Source organism: Eulemur rufifrons, chromosome 28, assembly GCF_041146395.1.
Source record: "Eulemur rufifrons isolate Redbay chromosome 28, OSU_ERuf_1, whole genome shotgun sequence".
Classification (NCBI taxonomy): Eukaryota; Metazoa; Chordata; class Mammalia; order Primates; family Lemuridae; genus Eulemur; species Eulemur rufifrons.
This window is the reverse complement of record NC_091010.1, coordinates 2,485,220-2,500,595: the sequence shown is the minus strand read 5'-3', so window position 1 is coordinate 2,500,595 and position 15,376 is coordinate 2,485,220. Positions and strand designations below refer to the sequence as shown.

General features: G+C 36.6%; 1 protein-coding gene across 1 annotated transcript in view; it reads right to left on the bottom strand.

The window, feature by feature from the left end:
• BMS1 (BMS1 ribosome biogenesis factor) overlaps positions 1-15,376 on the bottom strand; it is a 54,568-nt gene that overhangs the window by 18,225 nt on the left and 20,967 nt on the right. The gene's annotated exons all lie outside the window — the stretch shown is intronic.

The following is a 15,376-nucleotide window of genomic DNA, read 5'->3' as shown; positions in this document are numbered from 1 at the left end:
CTCATTCCTTCATTCGTTTCTGGAGCTCAGTTATAGGTCCTACTCTTAAATAGACGAGCTGAAACTCCTTTAGGAAGGCAACATTTAAAAAGGTATTAAAACATTTTCACGTAAGATAGAACCAAAGAACTGGGCAAAGATATAATAGATGGGAAGCTCCTATTTGTACAATAATAAAAATTTAAAAAGGATGTAATAGGAATAAATCTAATGAGAAATGTGCAGGAACTTCATTTAAAAGATAAAATTAAAAAGTTTTAATATGCTACCAATAGTACCATAAGCTAATAATGCTTCCAGGTGCTCTCCATACCAGGCACCGCCTTCAGTACTTTACTTGCCCTAACTGCACCCTGCAGTACAACCCAAGGAAGCAGGTACCGTAAATACTATCTGCTGAACAAATAATGACATGCCCTAGTTTGTAAAGAAAGACTAAACATCACAAATATGCCAGTTCTCTTTAACACAGTTCCAATACAAAACCACCAATAAGGATTTCTGGCTAAAGAAGAGAACACAGTGTTTTCTCCTATAACCCAAACTCTAGAAATATTGCGAGACACAAGAGACAATCAAAGAACCCTGAAAGGTGGAAAGAAAAAGATGGACTGTTGAGGGACCCCGGGACACAGGAATGACACAGTAGAGCAGGATGTCTCACTAGACCCCACCCAACAGAAAGGCGACCCAGGCCTAGTGTTTCCCAACCCCCAACCTAGCAGCAGAAGGCAACTAGGTAAGGTCATTCTTCCCCCAGATTGAAGGAGGTAAACCTGCGGCAGCCCTGGTAGGGGGACAAGGAGGCTCACTGACAACAATGGCCCAAAGGTGCTCTCTTTCCCCGAGGGCCTGGGCCAACCGCCCCTCTTTTATCAAAACATCAGGGTGGCAGAAGGTTACTGGCAAGGGCAATTCTACCTGGTCTGATGCTCTCCTCCCGCATCCAAAAATAATGTGGGGCCAGGCAAGCCCAGCAAAGGATATCCCCCACAAAATAAGCAATCCCCCTACACATAGGCCAAAATAATCCCCCAACCCAGTCGCAGCAGGTGGCCCAGCCTGGGGCAGCTCGCCTATTCCCTCAAGTGGGCACCAGGAGGGACCAGGCAGAGTGCCAGTGGCACCAGATAAACCAGGCAGACCAAAATAGCACCATGAAGGCTCTGACACTAAATTGCCATTGGAACCACAGCCCACAAAGTAGACCAGTACTACTAAACCTAAACAGGAGTGCTGCCTGTGAAAATAAAAATGTTACATGGGGCCCAGTCTCCTAACATAATAACCACGTATGTAGGATACAAGAGAATATAACCTGTCATTACATGAACCAAGAATATTATAATTTTAATGTGAAAAGACAACTGAAGACACCTACACTGAAATGGATCAGATGTTGGAATTATCTGACTTGTATCTTAAAGCAGCCATTATTAAAATGCTTCAACAAATTATTAAAAGCATTACTAAAAGCCACTAAAAATCCTATGGCAACAAACAAAAAAATTAAAAACTTCAGCAAAGAAATTGAACAAGAATCTAATGGAAATTAGAGAATGAAAATACAGTAACAGAAATTAAAAACTCTCTGGATGGGCTCAACAGTAAAAATGGAGATGACGGAGATAAATGGAGAAACTGAGGCCCAATCAACAGAATTCACCCCGACTAAACAACAGAGAGAAAATAGCTGGAAACAAATGAACAGAGCCTCACAGACATACAGGACAATAACAAAAGGCCCAACATTTATGCCAAGTCCCAAAGGAGACAAGGGCTGAAAGAGTACACAAAGAAATAATGACTGAAGTTTCCCACGTTTAGTAAATATAGAAACTTACAGATTTGAGAAGCCAAGCAAACCTCAAAGTGAACCCAAAGAAAACCACACCAATTCAAGTTTTGAACACTAAAAACAAAGGCAAAATCTTGAAAGCAGCAAGAATGAAAGGTAGAATACCTATAGGGGCACACACATTCAAATAACAGTTATGTTTCTCCTCTGAAATCATGGAACCCAGAAGGAGGTAACCCAGCATTTTTCTAGTGCTTAAAGAAAAGAATGGTCAGCTATGAATTCTACACCTAGCAAAACAATCCGTTGGAAATGAAGAAGGAAATAAATTCTCAGAAGAATGAAAAAAACTATAGGAATTTGTCACTAGCAGACCTATCCTGGAAAAATGGCTACATAAAGTTATTAGGCAGAAAGGAAGTTATAAAAGGATGAATATGGGACCATGCGGAGGGGGGAGAAACAGCAGAAAGGCCAGAAACGTGGATACAATGTGGATGTATACAATTGACTATCTTCCTCGTGAGTTTTTAAAATTACATTTGATGACTAAAACACTATACCAACATCAAATACTCAAGCCAATGATATTTAAAAGTGGGGAAGGTAAAGGGACTAAATGAAAGACAGGGTTCCACATTTCAAAGTGGTAAAATGTTGGCACTAGTAGACTATACTATTATTTTACCACATGCACATTGTAACACCCAGAGCAACCATTACAAAACTACACAAAGAGACACACTCAAAAACACTATAAATAAATCAAGGTGGAAAGAAAGGGAACCAGAGGAAACAAAACAAATCATAAAATATCAGACTTAAGCAATTATGTATCAATAAGCACCTTAAATGTAAATGGTATAAACACACCAAAAGACAGATTGATGGAGAGGATATAAACACATGGCCCAACTAGACACTGTTTACAAGAAACTCATTTCAAACATAACAACCTAAATAGGCTGAAAGGATGGAGGAAGATATACCATGCAAACAACTTTTTAAAGAGGCATGGGCCGGGCGCGGTGGCTCACGCCTGTAATCCTAGCACTCTGGGAGGCTGAGGTGGGCGGATCGTTTGAGCTCAGGAGTTCGAGACCAGCCTGAGCAAAAGCGAGATCCCATCTCTACTAAAAATAGAAAGAAATTATATAGACAGCTAAAAATATATATAGAAAAAAAAAAATTAGCCGGGCATGGTGGCACGTGCCTGTAGTCCCAGCTATTCGGGAGGCTGAGACAGGAGGATCCCTTGAGCTCAGGAGTTTGAGGTTGCTGTGAGCTAGGCTGAGGCCACGGCACTCACTCTTGCCTGGGCAACAGAGTGAGACTCTGTCTCAAAAATAAAATAAAATAAAATAAATAAAGAGGCAGGAGTGGCTATATTAATATTTCATGAAGTAGACTTGAGAAGAAAAAAAATTACTAAAGTGAGAGAGGATCTTTGCTCAATTTTAAGATCTAAAATTGGCATGTGCTGGCTTAATATCTTTCAGCCTCACAGGGCGCCAAAGGCTTAACTGTGAGTTTCCCTGCTCCTGTCAGATAGGTCCCCACAGCCCCCAGCAGGAAAGCCTCCCCACCCAGTTAGTTTTTTTCTTCACCTGTCTGCCCGTTTGTTATTCAAATAAGCCAATCACATCTTCCCAAGGGAACCAATGGTCATCCTGTTGCTACAAAGCTCACCTCCCACAGCCCCTAGCTGTTCACTCTGCTCCTGAGTACAACGCCTTTGTGACCCTTCTTGGTGTGCAGTGTCACCCTCCCCTGAGCTGTGAGTATATGTGACTAAAAAACTGCTGTCAATTTCATCTGTCCAGGTCGGGTGTCATGTGTTTGGCCATCTTGTACTATTTAGGGTGGAGAGCCCTCCCTCAAGAGCAAAAGGGGTGAAAAAGAAGTGACCATAACAACTACATAATGGCAAAAGGATCAATCCCCACGAAGACATAACAATCCCAAATGTTGTATGCACCAACAGAGCCTCAAATAAATGAAGCAACAATTGATAGAATTGAAAGAAAATGTAGATAAAATCCACAATGATATTATACTTTGCAACTTCAATATCCTCTTCTCAGCAACTGTTAAAACTAGGCAGAAAATGAGCAAGGATACAGAAGATCTGAACAATAGTCAACCCGCAGAGTCTAACTGACATCTACAGAACACTCCATCCACCAACAGCAGAGTACATAAATTTTTAAAGCACCAACAGAACATCTACAAGACAAAGCACATTCTGAGCAACAAAACAAATTTAAAAGAATTCAAATCCTAAGGTATATTCTCAGAATATAATGTAATTAAACTAGAAATCAATAATAGGAACACAAGAAGAAACTCTTTAAATATTTGGTAATTAACAATATACTTCTAAATAAGGCATGGGCCAAAAAGAAGTCCCAAAGGAAGTATAAAAATATATAGAACCGAATGAAAATGAAAATACAACATATGAAAATTTGTGCTAAGCAGTGCTGAGAGGGAAATTTATAGCATTAAATGCTTACACAAGAAATGAAAAAAGGTCTTGAACCAATAATCTAAGAAAATTGAAAAAAAAGAGCAAAATAAACCTAAAACAAGCAGAAGAAAAGAAAAAAATCAACAAAATTGAAAATAGGAAAGCAACAGAAAACCAATGAAATAAAATGCTGATTATTTGAATAAAATCAACAAAATTAACAAATATTATAACGATAAAAACAGAGAAGAGATAAATCAACAATATCAAGAATGAAACAGGGGATTATCAAAAAGGATACTGCAGCCATTAAAAGAGTGAACATCACCCTCGGAATACCCAAGCTGGCCTCTAGGAGAAGATACTCAGTGGAACTTCCACTTCCCCAATAGGCCTTGAAAATCATAAACTACCAAAATTCAGGCAAGATGAAATGGATAACCTCAATCATCAAAGAAATATTAATAAAATTTGTAATCAAAAGTTTCTGAACAAGAAATCTCCAAGTCCAGATGGTTTCACTGGCGAATTATACCAAATAGTGAAAGAATTCTTACCAATTCTAGGTGGACTCTTCCAGAAAACAGAAGAATAGGGAACACTTTCCAACTCATTTTACGGGGCCATTATTACCCTGATACCAAAATCTGATGAAGACAGTTCCCCCCAGAAAGGGAAACAAAACAAACAAAAAACCCACTATAGACCAGTATCTTTCATTAACTTAGACACAAAGAGTCCTCAACAAAATACTGTCAAATGGAATCTAACAACATATGAAAAGACTTGTACACAAATTCTCATATGTTGCATTTTCATTTTCAGTCACCACCAATGTGAGATTTATTCCAGGTATGAAAGGCTGGCTCAACATTCAAAAATTAATCAATGTAATCCACTATATCAAAAGGATAAAGAATAAAATTCATATGATCATATCAATTGACACTAAAAGACATCTGACAAAATCCGACAGCCAGTCATGGAGGAAAAAAAAAAAAAACCCACAGTGAAAATATCAAGAACAATGTGTGAGGTCATTCTCAGCACTCTCATTCAACACAGTACTGAAAAGTCCTAGTCAATGATGGACAAAAGGAAGGAAGGGAGGGAGGGAGGCAGGAAGAACAGGCTCCACAGGTAGAAAAGGAAGAAATAATGCTGTCCTTACTTCCAAGTAAGATGAATATCTGTGTAGAAAATCCCAGGCAATCCACAAAAAAAACCCAAACCTCCTAGAACTAATAGTTCTAAAAGTGAGTTCAGCAAGATAAAAGATAAACACACGAAAATCAATCAAAATTAAATACTTAAGTGTAAACTTATTAAATATATTCACAACCAGTATGCTGAAAATCACAAAATACTGATGAAATAAAAAAATAAATGGAGAAATATCTGTGTTCATGGATTCGAATAATCAAAATAGAAAAGATTCTCCCCAAACTTATCTATAGGTTTAATGCAATTCCTGTCAAAATCCCAGCTGAGTTTTTGTAGACATAGACAAGTTTATTCTAAAATTTATATAGAAAGTCACAGGCTGTGGCATAGCTAAACCAATCTTGAAAAAGAAAAAAGTGAAAGGAATCACTCTACTCAACACTGATGTTTGCTACAAAACTGCAGTAACCAAGACCATGAGTGTGGTATTAGCCAAGCGATTAACAAATGATGTCAGTGGAACATAAGAGAGAACCTAGAAATAGACCCACACAAAGATGCTTAACTTATTTTTGACAAAGGTACAAAAGCAATTCAATGGAACAAATGGTGCTGGAAAAATTATACACCCATAGGTAAGAACATAAACTTTGACCTAAGCCTCACACCTTATATAAAAAAAAAAAAAAAATCAAAATAGATCATGGACATAAACAGAAAACAAAAAACTTATACAACTTTTAGAAAACAATGCAGGAGAAAAATCTTCAGGATCAAAGAATAAGAAACAGTTCCTAGACTTGACACCAATTGCACAATCCCTTAAAAAAGAACCTGATAAATTAGATATCATCAGAATTAAAAAACTTTTGCTCTGTGGAAGGCCCTGTTAAAAAAAATGAAAAGGCCGGGGGCGGTGGCTCACGCCTGTAATCCTAGCACTCTGGGAGGCCGAGGCGGGTGGATCGTGTGAGCTCAGGAGTTTGAGACCAGCCTGAGCAAGAGCGAGACCCTGTCTCTACTAAAAATAGAAAGAAATGATCTGGACAGCTAACAATATATATAGAAAAAATTAGCTGGGCACAGTGGCACATGCCTGTAGTCCCAGCTACTCGGGAGGCTGAGGCAGAAGGATTGCTTGAGCCCAGGAGTTTGAGGTTGCTATGAGCTAGGCTGATGCCACAGCACTCTAGCCTGGGCAACAAAGTGAGACTCTGTCTCAAAAAAAAAAAAAAAAGAAAGAAAAGAAAAGAAAAACTATAGACTAGGAGAAAATATCTGCAAACCATGTATCTGATAATAGAGTTAAATATATAAAGTACTTCCAATACTCAACAGTAAAAAAAAAAAAAAAACAATTAAAAAAAGGGCAAAAGGACAACCACAGACATTTTACATCTGTATAGAAGACATAAAAGATGGCAAATGAGCATCTGAAAAAAATGCAACGTCATTAGCCATCAGGGAAATATAAATTAAAATCACAATGAAATATCACTACACACCTATTAGAATGGCTAAAATAAACTATAGTGAGAATACCACACATTGGCAAGGATGCAAAGAAATTAGCTCACTCATATATCGCTGTTAAAAATATAAAATGGACCAATCATTCTGGAAGTTTCCTAAAAAACAAGATATGCAATTGCCATATTACCCAGCAATTGCATTGAGAATTTATCCCAGAAAAATGGGAAGTACATATTTACACAAAAACCTATACATAAATGTTCATAGCAGCTTGATTTTTAATAGTAAAAAACCCAGATCTCCTTCAGGGGTGAAAGGCTAAACAAATTGATACAGCCATACCACGGAATGCTACTCGGCAATAAAAAGTAATGAACTATAGTTACATGCACCAATTGCAATGGCTCTCCAGGGAATTATGCTAAGTGAAAACAAGTCAGTCACAAAAGGTTATATCTTGTATGATTCTGTTTACTTAACATCCTTGAAAATGACAGAAATGGAAAACAGATTTGTGGTTGATAGGGATAAGAATTGGGGGATGGAGGAAGAGCAGGGAGGTGGGTGTGTTTATAAAAGAGGAACACAAAGGATCCTTGTGATGTAACTGCTCTGTATCTTAACTTTTGGCAGACATACTAAACTGCACATGTGATAAAAGAGCACAGAACTACATACACACACACACAAGTACAACTGAGGAAATCTACATAGGATCAGTGGATTGTATTAATGTCAATATCCAGGTTGTGATCTTATATTATACTATATATAATAATATACACAATACATATAGTATACATATAGTATAGCAGAAGGTACAAGAGATCTCTCTGTATTAGTTCTTATAAGCGCATGTGAATCTACAATTCCATCTACAATTATCTCAAAATAAAAAGCTTAATTAGGAAAAAAGAAAACCCACAGAGATTTCCTTTGGAAATAGATGATTCTAAAGTTCACTTGGAAAAATAAGCAAAACCAGGACAAAGCAAGACTGTTTATTTTGACCACTTCTAATCAACACTGTACTAGAAGTCTGAGCCAGTGAAGCAAGGCAAGAAAAATTAATAAATCACCCAGATAGAAAAGAAAGAAGTAAAATTATCTTTATTCACAGATCATATATGATGGTCTTTGCAGAAAATTCTACAAAATATATTAAAAAACCTATTAGAACTAATGAGTGATTTAGCAAGATTACAGGATACAAGATCAATATACAAAAATCAACAGTATTTTTATATATTAGCAATACACAAATACAAATTCATAATATCATTTAAATAACATTAACAATATGAAATACTTTGGGATACATTTGTTTAGAGTTGTACAAGACTGTATTCTGAAAAGACTGAGAGACATTAAAGAACAACAAAATAAATGAAGAGATATTGTGTTCATGGATCAAAAACTCAATATTGTTAAGGTGTCTATTTTCCCAAATTGTTTTACAAGTTCCATGAAAAACCAATCTAACTTGTAGTGAGCATTTTGTGTAGCAAACAAGCTGATCTTAAAATTTATATGAAAATGCAGAGAACTTAGAATAGCCAAAACAACTTTGAAAAGAAGAGTAAGTCTGAAAACTTGAACTACCTAATTTCAAGACTAATTATAAAGCTATAAGTAACTGAGACACTGTAGTATTGGTATAAAAATAAACAAATGTATCGAGGGTATAAAACAGAGTCCAGTAACACCCATATATGGTCAACCAATGCAAGGCAATTCGGTGGGGAAAAAGATAGTCTTTTCAACAGATGGTGCTGGGAAAAGTGGATATTCATATAACCTAACACCATATAAAAAATTAACTCAAATTGGATCATAGACCTAAATGTAAAACCTAAAATTGTAAGACCGATAGAACATATGAGGAAATCTTTGTGACCTTGGGTGAGGCAATGATTTCTTAGACATGATATGTAGAGTCCATAAAAACTTAATAAATTGGCCTTCATCAAAATTAAAAACTTTGCCCTATAAAAAGCCTGTTAAAGACATGAAAAGATACAGTCTTGGGTGACTATGAAAAAAAAAATATGAAAAGATAGCCACACACCAGGCAAAATAATTGCAGATCACATATGACATAGAACTTGTAACAAGAATATGTAAAAATTCTTAAAATTCAGTAAGGAGACAAACAACCAGATTAAAATTAATTCAAGATGGATAAAAGACTTAGTAAGGCATGAATCCATAAGAACTGTAGAAGAAAATTTAAGAAAAACTCTTCTATTAATAGATACCTATCTAGGCAAATAATTTATGAGTAAAACCCCAATAGCAATTACAGCAACAACAAAAATAAATAAATGGGACTTGATTAAATTAAAAAGTTGCTGCGCGGCTAAGGAAATAACTAACAGAGCAAACAGACAACCTGCAGAATGGGAGAAAATCTTCGCAATCTACACATCCGATAAAGGGCTAATATCCAGAATCTACAAAGATACACAGCTTTAATCACTGGTGTCTCAGTAACAAACAATAAAGCTGTCCTAATGATAAATGAATCAACAGAGACCAATGATATAAACTAGAAAGGCCAAAAAAATACATATATATGAAGAATATGACAAAAACGGCATTTTAATCAGTTGGAAACAGAACAATTGTATTGGGAAGAACTTGCTGACCACCTGAAAAAAACTGTATCTATGCTTCTCAACTTACACCAAAATAAGTAGATGAATCAGTATATGAACTAGTAATTTAAATTGAAAACTGGAATCAAGTACTAGAACAATGAATTTTGTTTTACAATTTGTTTACAAAAGGCTTTTTGAAGTATAAGATATAGTCCAAAAGTCATTTAAGGCAAAACTGACAATTATAACTTCATTAGAAAAGAAAATTCCACATAAAAGAACCATAAACAAAGTTAAATAGAAATGTTAAACTGGGGGTAGGGGTGGTACCTCATATCACAAAAGGCTAATTTTCTTAATATATAAAGAATTCCTACAAATAAGTAAGAAAAAGATCAATAATAACCCAATAGAAAAAAGGGCAAAGCATATGCAAATACAGCTCATGGAAAAAGAAATACACATGGCCCTTTAACCCATGGGAAGATGCTCAGATTCCCAGAGATCCAAGATTTTGCTAGCACTCTCTTCATTAACTGTGACAAATGTACTATATGCATGTAACATGATAATAATAGGGGAAACTGGGTGAGGTATTTGGGAACTCCATACCATAGTCACAACTTTTCTATAAACCTAAAACTATTATGAAATAAAGCAATTTTTTTAGGTGAGTAAAAGACTTAAATAGACATCTCACAAAAAGAAGATACTCAAATGGCCAATAAGCACTTGAAAAAATGTTCAACATCATTCTCATCAGGGAATGCAAATTAAAACCACAATGAGATATTATGTCATACCCACTAAACTGATTAAATAAAAAAAGACTGATGATTACCAGATATTGGTGAAGAGGTAAACTGAAACTCTCACCCACTGCCCAGTTCTCTTTGGAGAACTGTTGGGCAGTTTATTTTGTGGTGGCCCATGGAGACAGGATAGACCTCCCCCACAAAATTCGGTTTGGATGTTGAGACTGGGACAGTATACATGCAGCAAGAGGGTTCGGGAAGATTTATGACTCACATAATGAGACTTTCTGAGGAGAGCAGGGCAGGCTTCCAAGCTAGTTCTATCAAGGAGGGAACTGGGAAGGAAAAGAGAGTTTGGAGGCTTCAGTGGATGTTTCAGAGGGTGGGGCTTGTGTGAGGGCAGGTGTGTACATGGAAACCTCCTGCTGGCGCCACAAGAGGGAGCACCTAGGCCTTCTTATCAGCTTACCCAGGGTGGGACAGAAGAGGGAAGGGGCTCAAAAGCTGTCAGCAGCCAAATATTAAAAAGATAGAATCAGACCCTCTTACACAGTTTCTTATAAAGTTGGGCATTCATCTCCCTTATGGCCCAGCCTATCCTAGGTCTTTACCAATGAGAAAAGAAAACTGGTTTCTACAAAAAGACCTATATGCAGTGTTCAGAGCAGCCTTAATTGTAATAACCAAAAATATAAACAGAAATGGCCATCAAGAGAAAAGTGGATAAACAATTGTGGCACATCCCCGCAACAGAATTCCACGCAGCAGTAAGAAGAAACTACAATATGAATGAATCTCAAAAATATTCTGCTAACTAAAAGAATCCACAGGCAAAAGAAACTACACTTCATTATGCAATCCTAGAAAAGGCAAACCTAATCTGTAGTGACCGGTTGCCTTGGGGCTGGTGGTGTTGTGGGGACACAGGGGTGCTTTCTGTAGTGATGGGAATGTTTTATTTCTTGGTTGTAATGTACATGAACACATACACTCTCCGAACTATCCAAACTATATTGCTATTAATAAACCAGATACAAAACATATCTAAAGTATGATTAAAAATGAAAACACGATGAAGCAAAGAACCTAGACACCGACGAATACATGCTGATCTCATTTGTACGAAGTCCACGATCTGGGAAAACAAATCTGTGGTGACAGAAATTCTGAAGTGACTGCCTGGGACAGCCACTGGATCTAACAAAGCAGATAATTTACAAAGCTAACTTTAAGAAAAAGAGAGGAACAAAATTAGAAATGAGAAAGTACATAATAGATGAAAGCTTTTTTATTCTATAATAAATTTAAAATTTCAGTAAAACAGCTTTAAGAAAAATTATTAATAAAAATGTTAAAATATAAACACAAAAACTACAAGCACCACCACAAAAGACTCAACCAATAATCACAGAAGAAACTGAAAATGTTATCTAAAATTACCTCTAAGATACCCTTCTATTAATAGATACATATACCTGCACACCTGCCAGAAATGCTTACCTGAATCTAATCAGGACTTCCATCCTAACGTGTAGTTTATAGGAATTTGGGGAAACAGAGGAAGAACATGTTAAATGACACTAGAAGAACAAGTTAAAGGACACTAAAAGAAAACAAAGACCCAGAATAAGGGACATCTTCCAAGACAATGATGGGCCAGTTCTCTCCCAAAAGTCAACTGTCATTAACAAAAATGGGTGGGCAGCTGGGGTATTGCTCCAGATCAGGGGTTGCCAAAGTTTTTCTGTAAATGGCCAAGTATTAAATATTTTAGGCTTTTCTGCAGGCCCTAGGGTTCCTGTTGTAACTACTCAACTCTGCTGCTGTAGCACAAAAGGAGCCACAGACAATATGTAAACAAATGCACATGGCTGTGTTCCAATAAAACTTTACTCATGGAGACTGAAATGTGAATTTCATATAATATTCACATCATAAAATATTATTCTTTGAGGCTTTTTAGCCCTTTAAAATCCATTTTTAGCCCACAGGAAATAGGTGGTAGGGTGAATTTGGCCTGCAAATCCAATTTGGTGGGCACTCACTAGAGAGGGAGAGTAAAAGACCAAGGAGACACCAGCCGAATGTTATCATCAAAACTAATCGGATCCAATAAGAGGGGAAAAAACAGATTTAAAGCATTTGAGATTGACTGGAAAAATGTGAACATGGATTAAATTATTATTATATTAATAGTTAATTTTCCATATAGATATTATAGTTAGCAGGTGCCTGCAGAGATACTAGCTTGCTATTTACTTTCAAATGGTTCAGAAAACCACGTACACACAGAGAAAAAGCACACATAGCAAAACATCAACCACTATTGAAGGTAGATAGTAGGTACATTTGTGTTTACTGTATCATTATTTCAGCTTTTCTATGGTTTTAAAATATTTCATTAAAAAAATTCCTAAAGAAAAAAGAAAGCATATAATCCCTTTTACCAGAAAGAGAAAAAGGGAGGAAGAAGGAGGAAACAAGAGTTTCACCAGTGAATTCTTTCATATTTGTGATTAAGACAAACTCCTTGCCGTAAAAACTTTTTTAGTTCACAAAAAGATCCAAAGAAAACTATCTAACTTATTTTATGAACCTACCATCTTGATATCAAAACCTGAAAAATAATACATTCAGAAAGACATAGTAATCCAACTCATTGATCGATACAGATAGATAAAAATGAAATAGAATAAAGCAAACCATATGTATCTGTCAGCTACAACAATTATCCACCTATAGCTTAACCCAGGAGTTTAAGGATGGTTTAATAACAGCAAATCTATTACACATCACACCAACAGATCCAGTAAGGTAAAATACGTCATTAACAATAAGGCAATGACAAAAAGGCATTAAAAAATGTATCAAAATATAAAATGTCTAGGAATAATCATAATAAGAAATATATGGTGATACATGACACTTTATTTATTTATTTTTTATTTTTTGAGACAGAGTCTCGCTCTATTGCCCAGGCTAGAGTGCCGTGGCGTCAGCCTAGCTCACAGCAACCTCAAACTCCTGGGCTCAAGCAATCCTTCTGCCTCAGCCTCCCGAGTTGCTGGGACTACAGGCATGCGCCACCATGCCCGGCTAATTTTTTTTTTCTATATATATTTTTAGTTGTCCAAATCATTTCTTTCTATTTTTAGTAGAGGCGGGTATCACTCTTGCTCAGACTGGTCTCGAACTCCTGACCTCGAGTGATCCTCCCGCCTCGGCCCCCAACAGTGCTAGGATTACAGGGGTGAGCCACCTCACCTGGCCCAATACATGACACTTTAATCAGAGATTGAAAGGTTTAAATAAGGACAGACCATATTCCTGAACAGAACTGAATACTTCAAGAAAGTTTCAATTATTCCCAAATTAATTTTTCAGATTAAGGTAATACCAATTAAAAAATATATATATTTTGTAATTCATCAAAATGGCTTTCAAAGTTAATTTGGACCACTGCTGGCCTATCAATCCAGCAAAACTAAAAACTGATAATATTCAGTTTTGGTCCAAATGTAAGGACAACTGCTTTTCACATACTGTAGGCTGGAGTATGATATTTGAGATTTGTCTAGGGCAACTTAATTTCAAAGTTAAAATGTATATGCTCTGTGACAATGTAATTCTATTTCTAAAAATCTGCTCTACAGAAAAATCCCCACACATTAAGGACATTCATGTATAAGAATAAAAAATTGAAGAAAAATTTAATGTTAATCGATGGTTAATAAATGAGGGCACATCAATGGCCATCAGAAAGAACGAAGTTGCTGTTGCTGTGTGTGTGTGACACAGAAGGATGTCTATGACACCTATTTCAGTGAAATAAGCCCACTGTAGAACAAAACAGGTTAGGTTAAACAGCATTTTTGTTAAAACAAAAAAATGGTATCATGCTGGCTAGGACTCCTCCACCAACCCCCAAGCCGGGAGTAGTAACTGAGGAAAAGTAGGATTCAGCATATCTACTGTTCAACTTTATAAATTTCTATAGTAAAAACTTTTTTGTTTGAAAAATTTGCAAATATTGCTATTATTTAAACAAAAATATAAAAATTAACTAGAAATTAATCTAGTAAAAACCCTAATAATTATGAATGTTAAGAAAATTAAGAAAATAATACAAAATGAAACAAGTTGCCTTACAAGGTTTTAAAAAGTATAATAAAGATAACTCACAGAGAAAATAGTATGATATTGGCATGAGAATTAAGAGATCAATAACAGAAGAGATGGCTTTATTTATTTATTTATTTTCTGATATAGGGTCTCGCTCTGCTGCCTGGGCTAGACTACAATGATGCAATCACAGCTCGCTGCAACCGCCAACTCCCAGGCTCAAGCGATCCTTCTGGCTCAGCCTCTGGAGTAGCTGGGACTACAGGCACTCGCCATCATGCCCAGATAACTTTTCTACTTTTTGTAGAGATGAGGTCTTGTTATTGCCCAGGCTGGTCTCAAAGTCTTGCCCTTAAGCAATCCTCCTACCTCAGCCTCCCAAAGTGCTAGGATTACAGGTGTGAGACACTGCACCTAGCCTAAATGGCTTTATTACTGACTCTAGATGTACACATACAGACACAATAAGAATGTATCACAAACCAACATTATTCAACCAACTGTGTTTGAAAATGACCTGTAAATAAAATTAAGTTGATCCTTGTGTGAGTTCCAGAAGGGATCAAGCTAAATGTACAAAATGAAACCATAAAAAACTATTCTAGGGCTAACCATCCAAGGTTTAAGTGCTTCAGTGATTGTGCTGTAAGGGTTCATTCTAAGGGTCTGGAATTAGCCTGAGCTGTTTTGCTAAAATTCCTTTAAGGCATGGACCCCTGATTAATGCAAAAACATTATTAATCGGCCTCTTGCTTTGGAACCACAGGTACAATGAGTTTGGGAGCTGTCTGCTCTGGAGCTTGTCAGCACAGTTTACTGATAACAGTGGGATGGAAGAGGTAAGACTCTGAGAGGGCTCTGCTATGGGAGGCTGGTTATGTAGCAGATTATGCCTATGAGATAAGCAAATGTGAAAGTCCAGCCAAGATTCCACTCGGTTCCCTGATGCCTGGGTGTTCCATGAAAGTGTGTCCAGCAACAGCTTTCAAAAAGG